General features: G+C 41.6%; 1 long non-coding RNA gene across 3 annotated transcripts in view; it reads right to left on the bottom strand.

Annotated features, from left to right (window-relative positions):
• The window catches only part of LOC147578870 (uncharacterized), a 76,276-nt gene that overhangs the window by 35,768 nt on the left and 18,358 nt on the right, over positions 1-22,150 (bottom strand). For 2 of the 3 annotated variants that reach the window (XR_015253280.1, XR_015253278.1), the window contains exons 4-5: positions 16,113-16,206; positions 15,206-15,308 (exon numbers count right to left, since the gene is read on the bottom strand). This is a non-coding gene — a long non-coding RNA (uncharacterized LOC147578870). The remainder of the gene's footprint in view (positions 1-15,205; positions 15,309-16,112; positions 16,207-22,150) is intronic. The other variant, XR_015253279.1, reaches the window with a different exon arrangement.

The raw sequence follows: 22,150 nt of genomic DNA, 5'->3' as shown, positions 1-22,150 counted from the left end.
GTTCCACTGAGTTTTATTGCTGTTGATGCCACGGGATTTTCTACATAGACCATCATGTCATCTGCAAAAAGAAATGTTTTATTCCTTCCTTTCTGATCCATATCCCTTTTATTTCCTTCTCTTGCCTCATTGCACTGGCATGAACTCCCAGTATATGTTGACTAGCAGTGGTGAGAGGGGACATTTTTGCCTTGTTTCTGATCTTAGAGGAAAAGTATTCAATATTTCCATTAAGTATGATGTCAGTTGTAGGTTTTCTGTAGATGTTTTTTAGCAAGTTGAAGAAGTCCCCTCCATTTCTAGTCTCTTGAGTTTTTATCATGAATGGGTATTGAATTTTGCCAAGTATTCTTTCTATATCAATTCATACGATCATACAATATTTCTTGGTAAATTACATTGGTTTATTTTCAAATACTGAACTAGCCCTGGATCTCTGGAATTAACTTCACTTGGTTGTGATGTACAATTCTTCTTATACATTTCTGAAATCTATTTGCTATTATTTTGTTAAGTATTTTTGAATCTATATTCATGAGAGATATTGGTCTGTAATTTTCTTTTTTTCTTTTATTTATTTTTTGTTTATTTTTTTACTGTCTTTGGTTTTAATATCAGGGCAATACTGGTTTCATAGAATGAATTGAGAAATGACTGAAATGGCTCTCATCTTCTATTTTCTGGAAGAGATTATATAGAATTGGTGTTAATTCTTTAAACATTTTTTTAGAACTTTCCAATGAAACCATCTGGACCTGGAGACTTCTTTTTCAGGAAATTTTATGAATTCAATTTCATTAATAGTTATAGGGCTATCAGGGCTATTCAGATGATCACTTTAATATTTGATGAAGTGAGGTAGTTTATACTTTTTAAAGAATTGATACATTTCACCTAAATTATCAAATCTGTGTGTAGAGAGTATTTTGTGGCATTCTATTATCCTTTCAATGTCTGCAGATTCTGTAGTGATATTCCCTATTTCATTACTGATCTTAGTAATGTGGTTTGTCAATTTTGTTGATCTTTTCAAAGAACCAGGTTTGGTTTCATTGATTTTTTTCTATTTTTCTGTTTTCAATCTCAATTTTTTAGCTTCATTATTTCCTTCATTCTATTGGCTTTAGAATTTTTTTTTTAATTTTCTATGTTTGTTTTTGAGAGACAGAGAGAGACAGAGCACAAGTGGGATGGGGGGCAGAGAGAGAGAGAGAGGCACAGAAAATGAAAAAGGTTCCAGGCTCTGAGCTGTTTGTGGCTCAGGCTCACAAACTACAAGATCATCACCCTAAGTCGAAGTCAGATGTTTACCCAACTAATCCACCCAGGCTCCCCTGCTTTAGGGCTTTTTAAATCTCTTTCTGATTTCCTGAAGTGGGAGTAAAGATCATTGATTGATTTGAGACATTTCCTCTTTCCCAATAGAAACAGTAAGTGCTATAAATTTCCCTCTCTATTCTGCTTTAGCTGCATCCTACAAATTTTGCTATCTTGTATTTCACCTAAATTCGGTTCATTTTTTTTTTTTTAATTTCTCTTGAGAATTCATCTTGGAGCCATGAAATATTTAGAAGTGTCTTGTTTAATTTACAGGTGTTGGGAGATTTTCCTATCACCCTTCTGTTACTGATTTCTAGTTTGGTTCCATTTATTCCAGTGGGCAGAAATTTTACTTTATATGATTTCAATCCTTTCAAACTTGTTGAGATTTGCTTTATGGCCCCAAATATTATCAATCTTAGTTCCATGGGCACTTGAAAAAAGAATGTGTATTCCGCTGTTGTTGGGTAGATTGTTCTAGAACATCTGTAATGTCCATCAGATCTTGTTGGTTGATGGTGTTATTGAATTGTATATCCCTGCTGATTTTATGTCTAATTGTTTATACTTGTTGAGAAAAGGGTGTTGTCTACAGCCATAACACCCTGAACGCGCCCGATCTCGTCTGATCTCGGAAGCTAGGTCGGGCCTGGTTAGTACTTGGATGGGAGAAAAGGGTGTTGAAGTCTCCCAACTGTAACTGTGGAGATGTCTATCAGTTTATGCTTCACCTATTTTGCATCTTGTTATTTGGTGCACAAACATTTAGGATTCTGTCTTCTTGGTATATTGATTCTTTCACCATTATATAATACCCCTCTCTGTCCCTAGTAATTTCCTTTGTTATAAAGTCAACTTTGTCTAATATTAACATAGCCACTCCTGCTTTCTTTTTATTAATGTTTGCATATTTTTTTCTATCATTTTACTTTTAATCTATAATTATTATATTTAACATGTGATATTTAAAATGTATTTCTTATAAACAGCATATAATTAGGTCATGTTTTGGGGTGCCTGGATGACTCAGTCAGTTGGGCATCTGACTTCAGCTCAGGTCATGATCTCACAGCTTGTGAGTTCAAACCCCGCCTCGGGCTCTGTGCTAACATCTCAAAGCCTGGAGCCTGCTTCAGATTCTGTGCCTCCCTCTCTTTCTGCCCCTCCCCTGCTTGTGCTCTGTCTCTCAAAAATAAATAAACATTTTTTAAAAATTAAAAAAAAAGAATACTCTGTGCTACCCCAGTAGTGCCTAGATGTAGACACACATAAATAAGACATATTTTTAAAAATTATGCCATGTTTTTATGTTATTTTTTTTTTAACGTTTACTTATTTTTGAGAGAAAGAGAGTGAGCAAGCACACAAGGGGAGGTGGGGCATAGAGAGAGAGGGAGACACAGAATCTGAAGCAGGCTCCAAGCTGTCAGCACAGAGCCTGATGCAGGGCTCAAACCCATGAACCATGGGATCATGACCTGAGCTGAGGTTGGATGCTTAACCAACTGAGCCACCCTGGTGCCCCTATTTTTAAATTTTTTTTTAAAAATATTTCTCAGTAATCTCTACACCCAATGTTGGGCTCAAACTCACATCCACAAGATCAAGAATCACACACTCTATGGACTGAGCCAGCTAGGCACCCCTAATTGGGCCATGCTTTTAAACCCATTCTGCCAGTCTCTTCTAACTGGTGTGTTTAGGAGATTTCCACTAATGTAATTATTAGTATATTAAGGCCTCAGTTTGCCATTTGTTTTCTGTTTGTTCTCTCAGCTTTTCACTTCTGTTTTCTTTTTCCTGTCTTACTGTGCTTTACCTGAATATTTGTAGAGTTCCATTTGAATTTATGTGTAGTGTTATTTAGTGAATTTCTTTGTAAAGTTTTTTAGTGTTTACTCTAGCTATTTCATCATTTACACATAACCTATAAAGTCTCTTGGTGTTAACATTCTACCAGTTTGAGTTAAGTACTAAAATCTTCACACCCCTTTATCCTGCCTCATTCTAGTATCTTCTACAAACGCTGAGGACCACATTAGGTCATACTAAAGGTTTTGCTTCAACTGTCAAATACAATTTAGAAAACTCAGAAAGAGAAGTCTATGTATTTACCCATATTTTTACTCTTACAGTGTTCTTTTTTCCTTTCTGATGTTGTAAAATTCAATTTCTTTTATTTCCTTTCTGTTTAGACAACTTGTTTTTGTCATTCTTTTAGGTTAGGGCTGCTGGAGACAAACTCTCTTAGTCTTTATCTGAGAATGCATGGATTTCCTCTTCATTCCTGTCTTGCTAGGCTTCCCATTTCCTGGGCCTTTGGCTTGAGGATTTGTTTTTGTCTGTGTCTGTTGACGGTTCCAGGTTCCAGGCTTCTCCAGATCCAGTCTGGGAAGCGTCAGGCAAAAGGAAATTCAGGAACTCACCGCCATGTCATTCTTTGTGTCCAAACATCCCTATCCGGTCCACCTTCTCTCCACCTTTCAGAATTTTCTTGTTTGTTCAGTGTATAGTCTCCGTATATAGAATGCCCAGGGCTTTTAGCTGTACTTAGCAGGGAAAATAAGGAAAACTATGTCTACTCCATCTTCCTGGAAACAGACACCCAGGAAATTATTTTTTTTAATACTCATATTTATAATGGCATTAAAATATGAAATACTTCAGAATAAATCTAACAAAACATGTAAAATGGCTGTACAATGAAAAGGACTAAGCACTAGTAAAAGAAATTTTAAAAGCCTAAGTAAATGGAGTGACATACCATGCTCCATATTATCCAATATATCCATCCAATATTATTAAGATGATACTTTCCCCCACGTGAATTATAGATTTAGTGCAATCACAGTAAAAATCCCAGGGTGGTTTTTTAATTGATAAGCTGATTATAAAATGTATATGGAGATGCAAAGGATACAATAGCCAATTTTGAAATTGTAATAGCAAACAATCATGAGAAGGAAAGACTAAGTTCAAGGACTTCTACCTGATAAAGACATACCATAAGTTACAATAATCAAAAGAGTAAGACATTATCATAAGCATGAACAGGCAGAACAATGGAACAGAACACAGTCCAAAAAGAGAACCACACATTCATGGACAACTCATGTGCAACAAAGGTGTCAAGGTAATTCAACAGTGACAGAATAATCTTTAGAATAAGTAAAAGTGGAACAACAGACAGAGATCAACAAAACAACAAAAACCCCTTTGATCTATACACCAAACTACAAAATATTAACTCAGACTTTATTTATTTTGAGAGAGAGAGAGAGAGAGAGAGAGAGAGACAGACAGACAGACAGTGAGGAGGAGGGGCAGACAGAGGGAGAGAGAATCCCAAGTAGGCTCTGCACTGTCTTCCTCTGCTCCTCCCCACTCTTGCATGCGCACGCACACGCGCTCTCTTTCAAAATAAATGAACTTAAAAAGAAAGAAAGAAAAGTGCTTACCAGCATTCATCTTCAGGGGAATGCAAATTAAAATGACAATGAGATCTATTATACGCCCACTAAAATGGCTCCGATTAAAAAGACGGTCAATACCAACTGTAAGCACAACTAAATTTCTGTTTGGCATGTAAAACGCCTAACTTTGGAAAATAGTATGATGGTTTTTTATAAAGTAGATGATACCCTTACCACGAAACCCAGAAATTCTACTCAGAGGTACTTACCCCACACGTCTGTCCATGGTGTATGCCTGTTCACTGCCGCTTTGTTTCCAACAGCCCTAAAGTGGAAACAACCTAAATGTCCATCACCAGGCAAAAAGATATCCATACCCTGGAATACTACTCAGCAATGAAAAGAAATAACCTAATACGTGCAAAAAAAAAAAAACATGGATGAATCTCAAAAACTTTATGCTGGGTGGAAAAAGCCAGATATAAAAGTATATACTATATGACTCCATGTGTGTGGAATTCTAGAAAAAGCAAAGCTAATCTATCAGTAGCAAAAATCAAAATGGTGGTTGCCTAGGGCCAGGATACTGGGGGTAGAGTGGGAATGACTGCCAAGGTGAGAAGTGAGAACTCTTCTTTGTGGTGGTTGGTGGCTACATATCAAACTGTATCCTTAAAATGGATGCATTTTAGGGGGACCTGGCTGGCTCAGTTGGTAGAGTGTGTGACTCTTGATCTCAGGGTCACGAGTTCAAGCTCCATGCTGCATGTGGAGGCTACTTAAAAAAAAAAATGGATGCATTTAATAATATACATGTCCTATCGAAATAAAGTCGATTTAAAAGACATTTAACTTTTTTCCTAATTTCTTCACATCTTTCTGCAAGATGTGATGCTCTTCCCACTCCTCGCTTCTAAAACACTGTCTTTGACTTCCTTAATATCATCTGTCTTGATTTTCTTCCTCCTTCTCCAACCACACACCTTAAACTTTTCCCAAACAGGTTTCACAATTTTGGCCAATTTCTCGAGTATTGTTTTTTTGTTTTTTTTTTGTTTTTTTGTTTTTTCAGATTTCTGCTGCTCTCTCTACACACTTTCCTGGCTGACCTCCCCTACTCCCAAAGTTTTACATTAATTAATAACCTCTATTTGGGGCCCAGATCTGCCCCCTAAGCCGCTGGCCCACATTTTCCCCAAAGGCAAGGGAAACAGTTCCACCTTGAATATACTAGACACCTCCAACTTCACATGCCCTATACTGGGCTCATCACCAAACACTTCGGTGTCTCTTTAATGACCACTGAACCCCAGCTACTCAAGTAAGAAACTATGGAGTCTTCCTGGCTCCTCCATCCTATTCATTTTCCATCCAGTGCAAGTCTTGGCTACTCTATCCTCTAAGTTATTCAAGAACTTGTTTCCTTTTGGCCACCCCCACTGGCATATGTCAGGCCCTCAGAGACTCTTTCCTAATCTATCACAGTAGCTTCCAAACTGGTCTCCCAATCTCTGGCTTTTCTCCCTAAATGCATCCCCCTAACCACAGCCAGATTACCTGTGTCATCCTCTTGACTAAAAACTTTCTAGAACATAAATTATCCATAGGTCAGTTTCCAAATTCCAAATTCGCATGACACTCACAATCCGGTCTCGCTCCCTTCTCCAACGTCGCCACCTTCCAACACCATGTTGTGACAACTCCGACATGCAGGGTGTCACATTATTTCTCATTAAAACGTGCTCTGGATGTGTCCTCTCTTCCCTGGGCTCATGATGTTTCCTCTGGAATTCCCACTCATCCTGCAGGACCCAGCTCCATATTCCTGCTCCATGAATATTCTCTGGCTCTCCCTCCATGTCCCTAAAGAACCCCATTTCTGCCTAGACTCCAGCATACGAGCACATATGACACTGTGTCATAACTTTCTCCATTTGAGTGTGTCTCCCACCAGACTGACCTCCTAGATACTGTCATTCATCTTTGTCTCCGGGCCTGGAGCACACAGCACAGTGCTCAGCACAGAGCAGCTGCTCAATAAATGTTGGACGGACGGATGGATGGATGGATGGACGGACGGACGGACGGACGACTAAATGAATAAAAAAGGAAGCTCTTTGGCCCAATGGTTTCTACTTTGTAATATGATGCATCCATATGCACACGTTCACATCCATCTTCGATTCATTCCTTCTAAATATTCCTGTGATTTTCTTTTCCTTCCTGTTATATTTTACGAAAAACTGAAAATTCTCGTACAAGCCATCACGACGTGTTGGCCTGGTCAAGCAGTTGTCATGGAAACAGGAGACTTCCTGCACAAGCAGTTCTAGAGACCCCTGATGCTCTTTAGATCATCGCTGTTTCTTCCTCCTCCCCCCAGCTGGCAGGAGTGCAGAGAACATCAATGAGGGCAGTCTGCAGTGGGGGGGGGGAGGGGGAGTTCAGAACTTTGAACCCTAATTTTTCCTTGCAACTGATGAATTCTAGGAAAAAATCCTGAAGTCATAAGGAGCAACAAAGGAAGAGGAGGCGGTGCAAAAACAAGTCTGGGTTGTTTCCTTCTTAAGGGAGTGAAGCAAGGCCCAGCTCAAGGTTCAGTGTCCCATGGAGCCTACCCCTACCCCAACCCTCTGCACACATTCTTAGTCCTTCTTGGCTCTCTTCAAGATTCAGTGAGCCTAGAAGGAATTTTTCAGCTCACACAGGCCCCTCCAGTCTGCTAAGAGTTTATCATGAGTTGACTCATAGACATGTCCCATCTTATCTCATCTAGACAAACCTCCTGGCCAGGGGCCACACCTTTTCTAGCCTCCCCCCCTGCCCCAGCACCAGGCCACCAATCCCAACAACCACTTGAACTTGGCACCATGCACTATGCTTTATATTCATCATTTCACTGAACTCTCCAGAGAGGACACGTGTGATGGTGGAAATGTTCTAGCTCTTCATTGTCCAGTACAGAGCCACCAGCCACAGGTGGCTACTGAGCAGTTGAAAGGTGGCTGATGCAACTAGGGAACTGATTTTTTATTTAATTGTAATTAATTTAAACTTGGATAGTCAGGGGCGCCTGGGTGGCGCAGTCGGTTAAGCGTCCGACTTCAGCCAGGTCACGATCTCGCGGTCCGTGAGTTCGAGCCCCGTGTCGGGCTCTGGGCTGATGGCTCAGAGCCTGGACCCTGTTTCTGATTCTGTGTCTCCCTCTCTCTCTGCCCCTCCCCCGTTCATGCTCTGTCTCTCTCTGTCCCAAAAAAATAAATAAACGTTAAAAAAATAAATAAATAAATAAACTTGGATAGTCATACGTGGCTAGTGGCTACTGTGTCACACAGCACAGCCCTAACTGCCCCTGAAGTGGGGATGATAATCCTCATTGAACCAGTGAATAAACCGGGGTTCTTGTGAGGTCTTTGTATCGGTACGCAAGGGAAATATTAGGGTTCTCCCAACCACTCAGGGGAGACAATGGAAACGTGAAATGGAAGGTCCCCTAATGGATGAGCTCAACACTACAAAGTCACCACAAGAAAAAAAGTAGGTCCCAAGTCTACATGGACGTCCATGACTGATGTTAACACACCAGAAGAAGGGCCAGACAACAATGGCAATAAGGAAAAAGGATGGTCAGACACACGCACCCTGCTCCATCACCAAAGGGCAGTCACCTCATATACACATCCCAGCCCTGGCAAAGGGTCAGCCCAGACATGCCTACAAGTCTTCAGGCTCCCAGAGTTCAAGGACACGCACTGCTAACCAATTCCCCCTGCACAAATCCCACATCTCCCAGCAACGGCCTAATGATAATCAGGTGTCCCACTTGGCCTGTCTCCCAGAAGAGCGTGCTCGATCAGCTCCCAATTTCTCCATGTAAGTCTACGAGCTAGTGCTTGTTCTGTTGGCCTCTGCACCCTTGCTGATCACGTGGGGGGTGGGGGGAGGGGGCTCTGAGGACAGGAGGTGCTCTCCCAGAGCTGAGCTGGGTTTCTGAGCCTGCAGGAGATCCCGGATGACAACTACAGCTGGCTGCCTAGCGAGATGCCCATTTGTCTAGGACCAGCTGATCTTTCCCAGGTAACTCCCCAGCTTTTCCACCAGTCTCGTTTCCAGTTAACTGTACATGGCACTTAGCACAGAGCCAGGGTGCGCCGGAAGCACCCAGTGCTGGTTTGAGGCCCTCCTCTCCCAGAAAGCTGCCCTGAGCACGGGCCCACACAGACTCCTTTCCTTTCAACCCACAGAGACCCTTACGCTCACAGCACACTTGAGCTCTGGTCACACACTGTTCCCCCTACACACGCTGCCACATTCCTGGTCACCCTGCGCCAGGCTGGCCTGTCTTCCGGGCTCACCATGCTCACTCACGTCAAGGCGTGTACAAACCGGCCCTGCCTCGCCCAGGACCGTCGCGTGACAAGCTCCGCCTGGTCATCAGCTCTCAGCTAAAGTATCACCTGCTCGGGGCGCCTGGGTGGCTCAGTCAGTTAAGCGGCCGACTTCGGCTCAGGTCATGATCTCGCGGTCCGTGAGTTCGAGCCCTTCATCGGGCTCTATGCTGACAGCTCGGAGCCTGGAGCCTGTTTCGGATTCTGTGTCTCCCTCTCTCTGACCCTCCCCCGTTCATGCTCTGTCTCTCTCTGTCTCAAAAATAAATAAACGTTAAAAAAAATTAAAAAAAAAAATTAAAGTATCACCTGCTCAGAGAGGCTCTCTGACTCAGGCTGCAGAAGGCACACTCTTGCCCCCCAGCACATTGCCCCATGTTCAAGCGCCCCAGAACCCTGTCACTGAAATGTTTCCTGTTAATTGTTTGTTTCAAACTGGGCTCTGTGATTTTCGCCAATAATAAAAATTATAGCTCAAAGTTCCTGAGAAGTTGTGACCTGCCAGGCACTGCTAACCTCCATTAATACTCCCAAAACCATGGGACGCCTGGGTGGCTCGGTCAGTTAAGCACCCAACTCTTGGTTTCAGCTCAAGTCATGATCTCACGGTTCGTGGGTTCGAGCCCCATGTAGGGCTCTGTGCTGATGGTGTGAAGCCGGCTTGGGATTCTCTCCTCTTCCCCCCCACTCTCTCTCTACCCCTCCGCCCCTCCCCTGCCCACTCCCGTGCTCTCTCTCTCAAAATAAAGAAACTTAAAAGTTTTTTTAGAAAATACTCCCCAAACCCTAGTGGCGTAAGCGCTACTGTTACTCCAGTTTTACACGTGAGAAAAGTGAGACTCAGGAAGATTGAAGAACTTGCCCAAAGCCATGCAGAGAATCAGTGATAGAATGACACAAATTCCTCTGTACCACAGTGCCCTCACCCAGAACGGGAAGCTCGCCTCTCAGACGAATAACAGTAGAGAAGACAGTATCTCATACAATTCCCATTAGCTTCTCCTTTCCCGCTAGGTACAGGATGTCAGGGCTGTCTGGAAGCCAGGGAGCTGGTGGCGGGCCTGCCGATATGTCCACCTGTACAGGGAGGTACAGATGCTGGTGGAGGCATCGCTCTGCTGGCGACGGGGATTGTGCACATGCGAAGACCACATAAAGCACGTGCTTAGGGACGACGGAGGCACACGGCCCTCTCGGGTTTAGAGCAGATGGGATTTTAATCTGTGCCTCTGTAGGCAAAGTTATTACATGAACAAGGAGGTACACTAATGCTCCCCTGGGGAGAAAATCAGTTTGGGGGATGTGAACTCAACTCCTCCTGCTGAGTGCTGGGATAGTAAGCTGGCCTGGAATAGAAGACCATGAGGGAGAAACAGAGCTCAGGAAGCAGGAGGAAGCCCACAGATCAGTCGGACTTGCTGCGGGCGGCGTCCGTCGGGGAAGAACGGGAACGGAGCTAGCCACACACATCCGACCGCTGTGGCCCGCTCGCTGCAGGACGAGGTCACGAAGAAATTGTGTATCTGCGTCTCCACTGCTACGGTATTACTGCTTAAGCGTCTCTTGAGTCCCAGGAAAGAGGTTTTCAGGGGATGATAAGAAAATGGTAGAAGGGATGGGGAAGGCAACCAAGCTCTGGGGATGCCCTGCTGGGAGGAGGGAGCCACAGAAGGAGCCCCAGAGTCTGGAATGGCTCCCTTCCAGCCACGGGGTGACTCCTGAGCCCCGACACACTCGCTGGTGAGACCCCCAGATGCCCAGGGGGAGGCTGAAGGCCAAACAGAGGTTTTAGCAGCCACCCCCTGCAGGGGAACACCAGTTTGGAGTGTGAGCCCTGCCAGCTCAGTAAACACCTTGGCTTTCTACTGACACCCCAAAAGAGCTGCACTGGAGGGGTAAAAACATCTCAAGGACTAAGGGATTGATCCTGCCGTTAAAGGTAAAACTATGATAGGCTGCCCCAGTCAACCCTAAAAACAAGCCACAAGATCAAAGTGGCCCTCCAGGAATTCAACCACCCATCCGGAGTCACTATGACCTGTCATCCATAATGACCAGTAGATAATTAAATACATAAATAAATGTAATTAAATGTAAATGTAAATGTAAAATTAAATAAATGTAATTAAATAATTAAAGGACATACAAAAAATCGGAAAATGTGATCCACTCCGCAAAGGACTGCCAGGCAACAGAAACAGGCACACAGACCCATACTGGAACTGGCAATCAAACTATTTCCTTATTAAAGTATAATGAATATACATCGTTACATTAGTTCAAGTGGCAGTCAATCTTACAGCTACAATATCTTTTCTAGTACCATTTATAATATCTCCAAAAGAAAGAGGGGGGGGGAGGAGGAGAAAGATCTAGATATAAATCTAATAAACTGCGTGCAGGATCTTTGCGCCGCCAGTACAAAACATCAGTGAGAGAAATCAAAGAAAACCTAAACAAATGGAGAGAGATGTCATGTTTACGGATTGGAAGACGCAGCGCAGTAATGGTGTCAATTCACTCCAAACTGATCTGTGGATTGAACACATTCCCAATGATTATTCCAGCACTGCTTTCCATAGATACAGACAAGCTGATTCTAAAGTATATGTGGAAAGTAAACATTAAAAAAAGAAAAGAAAAAAAAAGCAGCATGGGTGGCTCAGTCGGTTGAGCATCCGACTTCAGCTAAGGTCATGATCTCGCGGTCTGTGAGTTCGAGCCCCACATCAGGCTCTGTGCTGACAGCTCAGAGCCTGGAGCCTGCTTTGGATTCTGTGTCTCCCTCCCTCTATCTCTGTCCCTCCCCTGCTCACACTCTGCCTCTCTCTCAAAAAATAAACATTAAAAATTTTTTTTAAAGATTTAAAGTATATGCGGAACTAGAGGAGCCAACAATTTTGAAAGAGAAAAACAAAATGTCAGAACTAATGCCACCTGATGTTAAGACTTACTATAGAGCTACAGTAATCAAGACGGCATGCTTCTGGAGAAAGAACAGACACACAGATCAAAGGAACAGAATAGAGAGGCCAGAAATAGATCCACACAAATATGGTCAATTGATTTTTCACAAAGGGTAATTCAGAGGACAAAGTATACTTTTTTCAACAAGTTGTACTGGAATATCTGGATACCCACATGCAAACAACCTCAACCTACACCTCACATCGACCACAAAAATTAACTCAAAGTGGATCATAGACGTAGATGCAAAAAATAAAACTATAGGGGCACCTGGGTGGTTCAGTCAGTTAAGTGTCCAATTTCAGCTCAGGTCATGATCTCACAGCTCGTGAGTTCGAGCTCCTCATCGGGCTTGCTGCTGACAGCTCAGAGCCTGGAGGCTGCTTCAGATTCTGTATCTCCCTCTCTCTCTGCCCCTCCCTTGCTCATGCTCTGTCTCTCAAAAAATGAGTAAACGTTTTAAAAAAATTAAGAAATAAATAAAACTAAACATAGGGCAGAGACAAAACTAAGCATGGGTCAGTCAAAGAACTCTTACATAGGACTCTATACCATGACTCAAAACCATGATAAAGTGGACTTAATCAAGATTTCACTTTGCAAAAAGAATAAAAAGACAAACCACAGACTGGGAGAAAATATCTGGAAATGACATTTATAACAAAAACTGGTATCCAAGAAATTAAAGGCAACAAAAACAAAAGTAAACTTGGAGCACCTGGGTGGCTCAGTCAGTTAAGCGTCCGACTTTGGTTCAGGTCATGATCTTGCAGTTCATGGGTTCGAGCCCCACATTGGGCTCTGTGCTGCCAGTGCAAAGCCTACTTTGGATCCTCTGTCTCCCTCTCTCTCTGCTCCTCCCCTGCTCACTTAAATGCTCTCAAAAATAAATATTTTTTAAAAAGTAAATAAATGTACTACATCCAAGTGAAAAGTTTCTGCACAGCAAAGGAAATCATCAACAAAATGAAAAAGCAGCTTATGGGGCAACTGGCTGGCCTACTTGGTAGAGCATGTGAGGCTGGATCTTGGGGTCATAAGTTTGGGCCCCACGTTGGGCATAGGATTTACTTTAAAAAAGCAGGGGCGCCTGGGTAGCTTAGTTAAGTGGCTGACTCTTCACTTTGGCTCAGGTCATGATCTTGTGGCTCGTGAGATCAAGCCCTGCATCAGCCTCCACACTAAGTGTGGAACCGACTTGGGATTCTCTCTCTCCCTCTCTCTCTGCCCCTCCCTGGCTCTCTCTGGAAATAAATAAATAGGTATTTAAAAAACTTTTTTAATGTTTTAATGTTTATTTTTGAGAAAGAGAGAGACAGAGTGAGTGGGGGAAGGGCAGAGAGAGAGGGAGACAGAATCCAAAGAAGGCTCCAGGCTCTGAACTGTCAGCACAGAGCCCAACGTGGGGCTCGAACCTGTGAACCGTGGGACCATGACCTGAACCAAAGTCAGATGTTTAACCAACTGAACCACCCAGGTGCCCCCAAAAAACTTTTTTTAAAAGCAACCTACTAAATGGAAGAAATCATTTGCAAATCCTATGTCCGATAAGGGGTTATTATCCAAAATAGATAAACAACTCATACAACTACATTTTTAAAAATCCGAATAAAAACGGGCAAAGCATCTAAACAGACATTTTCCCAAAAAATACATACAGATGGCAAGTCAAAACCACAATGAGGTATCCCCTCACACCTGTTAGAATAGCTACCATCAAAAAGACAAGAAATAACAAGTATTCGTGAGGATGTGGAGGAAAAAGACCACTTTTGTGTCCTGTGGGCAGGAATGTAAACTGGTACCACCACTCTGGGAAACTTTATGAAATAACTAAAAATAGAACTATCATGTGACCCAGCAATTCCACTTTATCTTGAGTGAGAGAGCACACAAGCAAGCGGGGGAGGGGCAGAGAGAGAGAGGGAGAGACAGGATTCCATGCACGCTCCATGCTATCAGCACAGAGCCCGTCTCAGGGCTCAATTTCACCAACTGTGAGCTCATGACCTGAGCTGAAATTAAGAGTCACTCAACCGACTGAGCCACCCATATACATATATACACACACACACACACACACACACAATGGAATTTTACTCAGCCATAAAAAAGTAGGAAATCCTGCCATTTGCAACAACCTGGATAGAACCTGAGGGCCTTATACTATGTGCAATAAGCCAGATAGGAAAAGATAAATACCATATGATCTCACTTATGTGTGGAACCTAAAAAAAACAAACAAAAACCTTGAACTCACAGATACAGAGAATAAAGTGGTGGTTAATAGAGTCGGTGGGGATGTAGGCAAAATGAGTAACGGGGGTCAGAAGGTACAAACTTCCAGTTATAAAGTTTTAAAGTCCTGGGGATGTAATACATAGCATGGTGACTATAGTTTATAATACTGTATTGAAGGGGCGCCTGGCTGGCTCAGTTGGAAGAGCGTGCGACTCTTGATCTGGATCTTGGGGTCATGAGTTCAAGCCCCACGGTGGGCACAGAGATTACTTAAATAAAAACTTTAAATAATAAAAATTAAAAAATAATAATATATTGCCTATTTAAAAATTGCTAAGACTGTAGACCTTAAAAATTCTTATCGCAAGAAAAACAATTGTAACTATGTGTGGTAATGAACATTAACTCAACTTATTGTGATGATTTCTCACTATTTCACCATATATAAATTATATCAAATCATTATGTTGTACACATTATGTTGAACGTATAATGTTATATGTCAATTATATCTCAATTAAAAAAAAAAAACCAAACCTAGTATCCAAAACATATAAAGGACTTCTATCTCAAAACTCAACAAGACAAACCAAACCCAATTTTTCAAAGTGAGCGAAAGATCTGGACACTTTGCCAAAAAAAAGACATACAAATGGCAAATAAACATGGGGAAAAGAGACTCATTATTAGACATTAGGGAAATGAAAATTAAAACCACAGTGAGATATCACAACACACCTATTAGAATGGAGGGGGCAGGGGAACCTGGCCATAGGGTCCTGGTGAGAATGTGAATGAGGGACTTTCATGCTTAGGGGATGCAAATGTACAACCACTGTGAAACAGTTTGGCAGTTTCTTATAAAGTTAAACATACCCAAGGAGCCCCGGTGGCTCAGTCAGTTAAGCGTCCAACTCTTGATCTCAGCTCAGTTTTTGATCTCAGAGTTGATGGTTGAGCTCCACACTGAGCATGAAGTCTACTTAAAAAAAATAAAAAATAGGGGCACCTGGGCAGCTCAGTTGGTTAAGCGTCTAACCCTTGATCATGGCTCAGGTCATGATCTCACAGTTTGGGAGTTTGAGCTCTGCATCAGGCACCTGGCACTGACAGTGCAGAGCCTGCTTGGGATGCTCTCTCACTCTCTCTCCCTCTCTCTCTGCCCCTCCTACACATATTCACTCTCTCAAAATAAAGAAATAGACTTTAAGAAAAAAGAAAGAAAGAAAATACAGCACACATTTTTAAAATAATAATAATAAAATTAAGGGGCGCTGGGTGGCTCAGTCGGCTAAGCGGCCGACTTCGGCTCAGGTCATGATCTCGCGGTCCGTGAGTTCGAGTCCTGCGTCAGGCTCTGTGCTGACAGCTCAGAGCCTGGAGCCTGTTTCAGATTCTGTGTCTCCCTCCCTCTGACCCTCCCCCATTCATGCTCTGTCTCTCTCTGTCTCAAAAATAAATAAACGTTAAAAAAAATTTTTTTTTTAATAATAAATTAAAATAAATAAAAATAGGCCTCCTGGGTGACTCAATCAGTTGAGCATCGGAATCCTGATTTCGGCTCAGGTCACAATACCAGGGTCGTGGGAAGCAGCCCTCCTTTGGGCTCCACACTGAGCAGGGAGGCTGCTTGGGATTCTTTCTCTCTCTCTCTCTCTCTCTCTCTCTCTCTCTCTCTCTGTCCCTCTCCCCTGCTCTCTCTCTCTTAAAAAAAAAATAAAATTTAAATTAAAAAATAGAGTTGGGGGGGCAAAAAAATAGACTTAAACATACCCTTACTCACCTTATAACTCAGCAATCGTACTCCTAGATATTTATCCTAGAGAGAGGACAACTTCCGTTCACATAAAACCTGTACGAGAATGTTTGTAGCAGCACTGTTGATAATCATCAAAAACAGGAAACTGAAATTAGTGTTTTTTCTCTCCCAAAGATTTTTTTTAATCATGGCAGGATATGGTAAAATTAAACATTTAACCATTTTCACGTGGGTAGTTCAGTCGTGTTAGATAGATTCATATCATCTTACAACCATGCCCAGGATTTATTTCATCCTGCAGATCTGCAACTCTGTACCCACTAAACCCGAACCCGGCCCCACTCCCACCAGCCCCTGGCAACAGCCTAATTTCTGTCTCTATGTGTTGACTACTCCAGGTACCACACATAAATGGAATAATACAGTTTGTCTTTTCCTGACTGGCTTATTTAGTAAAATGTCCTCAAGATAAATGCACAGTGTAGCATGTGTTAAAATTTCCTTCCTTTTTAAGGCTGAATAATATTCTTCTGCGCATATATATATATATATATATATACACACATTTACATATATATGTAAGATACGTATGATAGACCTATATAAACGTGTATATATACACATGTGGGAATGTTATATATACGCACACATTATATACACATATTTTTAAATTTATTCATCTGTCAATGGACATTTGGGTGTTTCTACTTTGGGCTACTGAGAATAATGCTGCTATAAATATGGGTGTATAAATCTCTCATCAAGGGGCACCTGGATGATGGCTCAGTTGGAAGACTGTGCGGGGTGCCTGGGTGGCTCAGTGGGTTAAACGGCTGACTTTGGCTCAGGTCATGACCTCGCAGTTTGTGAGCTTGAGCCCCAGGTTGGGCTCTATGCTGGCAGCTCAGAACCTGGAGCCTGCTTCAGATTCTATGTCTCCCTTTCTGCCTCTCCCCGCTTGTGCTCTGTCGCTCTCTCTCTACACACACACATACACACACACACACACACACACACACACACACACACGAGTGTGCAATTCTTGATCTCAGGATTGTGAGCCCGAGCACCACACGGGGTGTAGAGATTACTCAAAAATAATTTTGTTTTACAGTTTATTTATTTTGAGAGCAAGCAGGGGAGGGGCAAAAAGAGAGGGAGAGAGAGAGAGAATCCCAAGCAGGTTCCACACTGTCAGCACAGAGCCTAACACAGGGCTTGATCTAACAAACCGTGAGATCATGACCTGAGCCAAAATCAAAAGTCAGACACTTAATGGACTGAGTCACCCAGGTGCCCCACAAAAATAAGTTCTTAAAAATATATATAAATATAGGGGCGCCTGGGTGGCTCAGTCGGTTAAGCATCCGACTTCAGCTCAGGTCATGATCTCACACTCCATGAGTTTGAGCCCTGTGTCGGGCTCTGTGCTGACAGCTCAGAGCCTGGAACCTGCTTCGGATTCTGTGTCTCCCTCTCTCTCTGCCCCCCCTCCCCCCCTGCTCATGCTCTGTCTCTGTTTCAAAAATAAATAAAAACATTTTTAATATATATATTATATATAATATATATATATATACACACACACACACACACGGATATGTATACATACGTATACATATCTTCACGACCCTGCTTTCAATTCTCCTGGATATATACTCAGAAGTAGAATTGGATTTTTTCCATTTTTAGTTTTTTGAGGAACCACCATACCGTTTTCTGCAGCAGCTGCATAATTTTTTGCATTCCCAGCAGCAATACAAAAGGACTCCAATTTCTCCATATCCTTGTCAACACTTGTTATTTTCTGTTGTGGTTCTGACTTGCATTTCCCTGAGTGATGATGAGTGATGTTGAGCATCTTTTCACGTGCTTGTTGGCCATCTGTATATCTTCTTTGGAGAAATAGCTATTCAAGTACTTTGCCCATTTTTCAATTGGGTTATTTGGGTTTTGTTTCATTTGAGTGTACAAGTTCTTTATATATACTGGTTGTTAACCCTTTGTCAGATACAGGATTTGAAAATATTTTCTCCCATTCTGTAGGCTGCTTTTTTTTTTCTTAAGTAAACTCTACACCCAACATGGGGCTCAAACTCACAGCCTCGAGATTAAGAGCCACATGCCCTACCAACTAAGCCAGCCAAGTGCCCATGTGGGCTGCCTGCCTTTTCACTGTTGATTGTGTCCTTTGATAAACAGAAATTCTTGATTTTTTATATAGTCCAATTGATCAATTTTTACTATTGTTTCCTGTGCTTTTAGTGTCAGAGTCAAAAAAAATCACTGACAAATATACTGTTCTGAGGCTTTTCCCTATGTTTCCTTCCACGAGTTTTATAGTTTTAGCTCTTAGGTCTTTTTTTTTTTTTTTAATGTTTATTTATTTTGAGAGAGAAAGAGAGCAAGGGAGGGACAGAGAGAGAGTGAGAGAGAGAATCCCAAGAGCACACACCCAACGCGGGGCTTGAACCCACAAACCATGAGATCATGACCTGAGCCAAAATCAAGAGTTGGACACAACCAACTGCACCACCCAGGTGCCCCTAGCTCACAGGTCTCTGAAGTTCAGTCTCGTGGGTCTCTTAAGTCTTTGATCCATTTTGTGTTAAATTTTGTACATCATATAAGGTCTTTTACATGTGAATAATCTAGTTTTCCCAGGACTACTTGTTGTAGTGTTTTTACATTTTATTTTTTTTAATTTTTTGACAGAGAAAGAGCACAAGTGAGCAAGGGGCAGAGAGAGAAGGAGAGGGAGACTGAATCCCACGAGGGGCAGAGAGAGAGAGGGAGAGAGAGAAGTAGGGCTCACCCGAAGTGGGACTCAAGCTCACAAACCGTGAAATCATGACCTGAGCCAAAGTCAGATGCTTAACCTACTGAGCTACCCAGGTGCCCCTTCTTCAAAAAAATTTTTAATGTTTATTTATTTTTGAGAGAGTGAGTGAGTGGGGTAGGGACAGAGAAAGAGGGAGACAGAGAATCCAAAGCAGGCTCTGCACTGTCAGCACAAAACCAGATGTGGGGCTCGAACCCACAAACTGTGAGATCATGATCTGAGCCAAAGTCAGATGCTCCCCAGGACTACTTGTTGAAATGACTCCTTTCCCCCATTAAATGGTCTTAGCACCCTTGTTGAAAATCATTTGAGCTATTTTTTTTTAATATTTTTTAACATTTATTTATCAATTTTTGAGAGAGAAAGAGACAGAAGGAGAATAGGGGAGGGGCAGAGAGAGAGGGAGACACAAAATCTAAAGTAGCCTCCAGGCTCCAAGCTACAAGCTGTCAGCACAGAGCCCGACGCAGGGCTGGAACTCACAAACCTCAAGATCATGACTTGAGCCGAAGTCGGACACTTAACTGACTGAGCCACCCAGGCGCCCCGAGCTCCCTATTCTATTGAGTGTTAGTGTTTAATGAGTACAAAGTTTCAGTTTGGGAAGACGAAAAAATTCTTGAGATGGATGGTGGTGATAGTAGCACAATGGGAATGTACTCATACAAACTCCTTCAGAAAGAGGAAGAGAAGGGAATACTTCCCAGCTTGTCTTATGAGGCAGCATAACTCTGATACCAAAGTCTGCTACTGTGTAAAAGAAAATTGCAGATAATATCATTCATGAACTTAGACCAAAAAATTCACAAATTGAAAAATATCACTACCAAGTTGTAAAACAAAATATTAGCAAATTAAATCCAGCAATATATAAAAATGATAGTCATATCCAAGTGGAGTTTATACTAGTAATACAAGGTTGGTTCAACATTTGAAAAATCACGGGCACCTGGCTGGTTCAGTTGGTAGAGCGTGCAACTCTTGATCTCACGGTTGTGAGTTTGAGTCCCACATTGGGTGTAGATATTATGTAAAAATAAAATCTAAAGAAAAAAAAAAAAGAAAGGAAAGGAAAGAAAAATCAATGTACTCCACCGCATTAATGTAATAAATGAGAAAAATCGATACCATTTCAATAAATACAGAAAAGTATTTGACAAAATTTAAGATAAAACTTATTCAAGATCAAACTCCTCACAAAGTAAAAATGGTAGGTGATTACTTCAAACTAATAAAGAGCATCTATGAAGAATCTATAGTAACAACATCATACTAATTGGTGAAACAGTCAGTGCTCTCCCCCTAAGATTAAAAACAATGCAAAGATGTCCACTCTAAACACAGTCTAGTCAACATTGTAGCGATGGTCTCAGTCTATATAATGTAAGAAAAGAAATAAAAGGCATAAAGATTGGATATAAATAAGTAAAGCTGTCTTTATTTGTAGATCACATGATTGTGTAAATAGGAAATCCTAGAATATACAAAAAAGCTACTGGGATAGATGAGTTTAACAAAGTGGCAGGATACAAAGTAAATACTCAAGACAGTATAGTATTGAAGTAAAGTTAAATCAATGGAACAACAAGAGGTCGAAAATTCTCACATATACAATCAATTGATTTTCAATAAAAGCAAATTAATTCTATGAATAAAGAACATTCTTTTCAATATGTATTATTGGAACAACTGGATATATACATTATGAAGAATTAATCTTGATCCCTACCTTACACCAAATATAAAAATTATTTTGGGATGGATCATATATCTAAATGTAATATCTAAAACCATAGAATTTCTAGAAGACAACACAGGAGAAAATCTTTGCAACCTTAGAATGGCCAACAATGTCTTAGAACACAAAGACACTAATCATAGAAGAAAAAGCTGGAAAAAAAAAAAAAAAGGCTGATAAATTGGACTTCATCAAAATTTAATTTTTCCGAAGCATCTGGGTGGCTCAGTTGGCTGAGCGTCTGACTTTGGATCAGGTCATGACCTCATTGCTTGTGGGTTAAGCCCCACATCGGGATCTCTGCTATCAGCATGGAGCCGGCTTCAGTTCCTGTCTCCCTCTCTCTCTGCCCCTCCCCAGCTCGTGCTTTCTCCCTGTCTCAAAAATAAACTAAAAAAAAAATTTGTAATTAAAATTTTCTGCTCATCAAAAACTGAAAAGGTAAGTCTTAGATTGTGAGAAGATATTCATGATGACAAAGGACTTACAATCAGGTTATACTTTTTAAAAACTCCTAAAACTCAATTAAGAAAAAAAAAAGACCACCCCAATTTTTTTTTCAATCCAATTTATAAAAATGGGCAAAAGTTGTGGACATTTCACAAATGAAGGTATAAAACTGGCTAATGACCACATTAAAAGATACTAAACATCATTAGCCTCTTCCCGTAAGCAGCCTGAGGTGATCTCTGAAAATGGTTCGCTATTCACTTGACCCGGAAAACCCGACAAAATCATGCAAATAAAGAGGTTCAAATCTTCGTGTTCACTTTAAGAACACACGGGAAACTGCCCAGGCCATCAAGGGTATGCATATCCAAAAAGCCACCAAGTATCTGAAAGATGTCACTTTGCAGAAACAATGTGTGCCATTCCGACGCTACAATGGTGGAGCTGGTAGGTGGGCCCAGGCCAAACAGTGGGGCTGGACACAGGGTCGGTGGCCCAAAAAGAGTGCTGAATTTTTACTGCACATGCTTAAAAATGCAGAAAGTAATGCTGAACTTAAAGGGTTTAGATGTAGATTCTCTGGTCATTGAGCACATCCAGGTGAACAGAGCCCCCAAAATGCGACATAGAACTTACAGGGCTCATGGTGGGATTAACCCATACATGAGCTCTCCCTGCCACACTGAGATGATCCTTACTGAAAAAGAGCAGACTGTTCCTAAACCACAAGAGGAGGTTGCACAGAAGAAAAAGATATCCCAGAAGAAACTGAAGAAACAAAAACTTATGGCCCGGGAGTAAATTCTGCATGAAATACATGCAAATAAAAGTAAAAACAGAAAAAAAAAAAAAAAGATACTAAGTATCATTAGTAATTATTGCGAAAATTAATAGAGAAATCTCACTACAGTAGTCTTGGAGGCTAGGAGGGGAGGCTAGAAGAACCTACCACTCAAAATCAATTACAGGAAAAATTGTCAATTACAGACCCAACAGAAGAATGTCAACAGGAAAGAATTGTCAATTGCAGGC

Source organism: Puma concolor, chromosome B4, assembly GCF_028749965.1.
Source record: "Puma concolor isolate L17-30 chromosome B4, mPumCon1.1.hap2, whole genome shotgun sequence".
NCBI classification, from domain to species: domain Eukaryota; kingdom Metazoa; phylum Chordata; class Mammalia; order Carnivora; family Felidae; genus Puma; species Puma concolor.
Note: the sequence above shows the minus strand (reverse complement) of the source record. Positions and strands in the feature narration are given on the sequence as shown.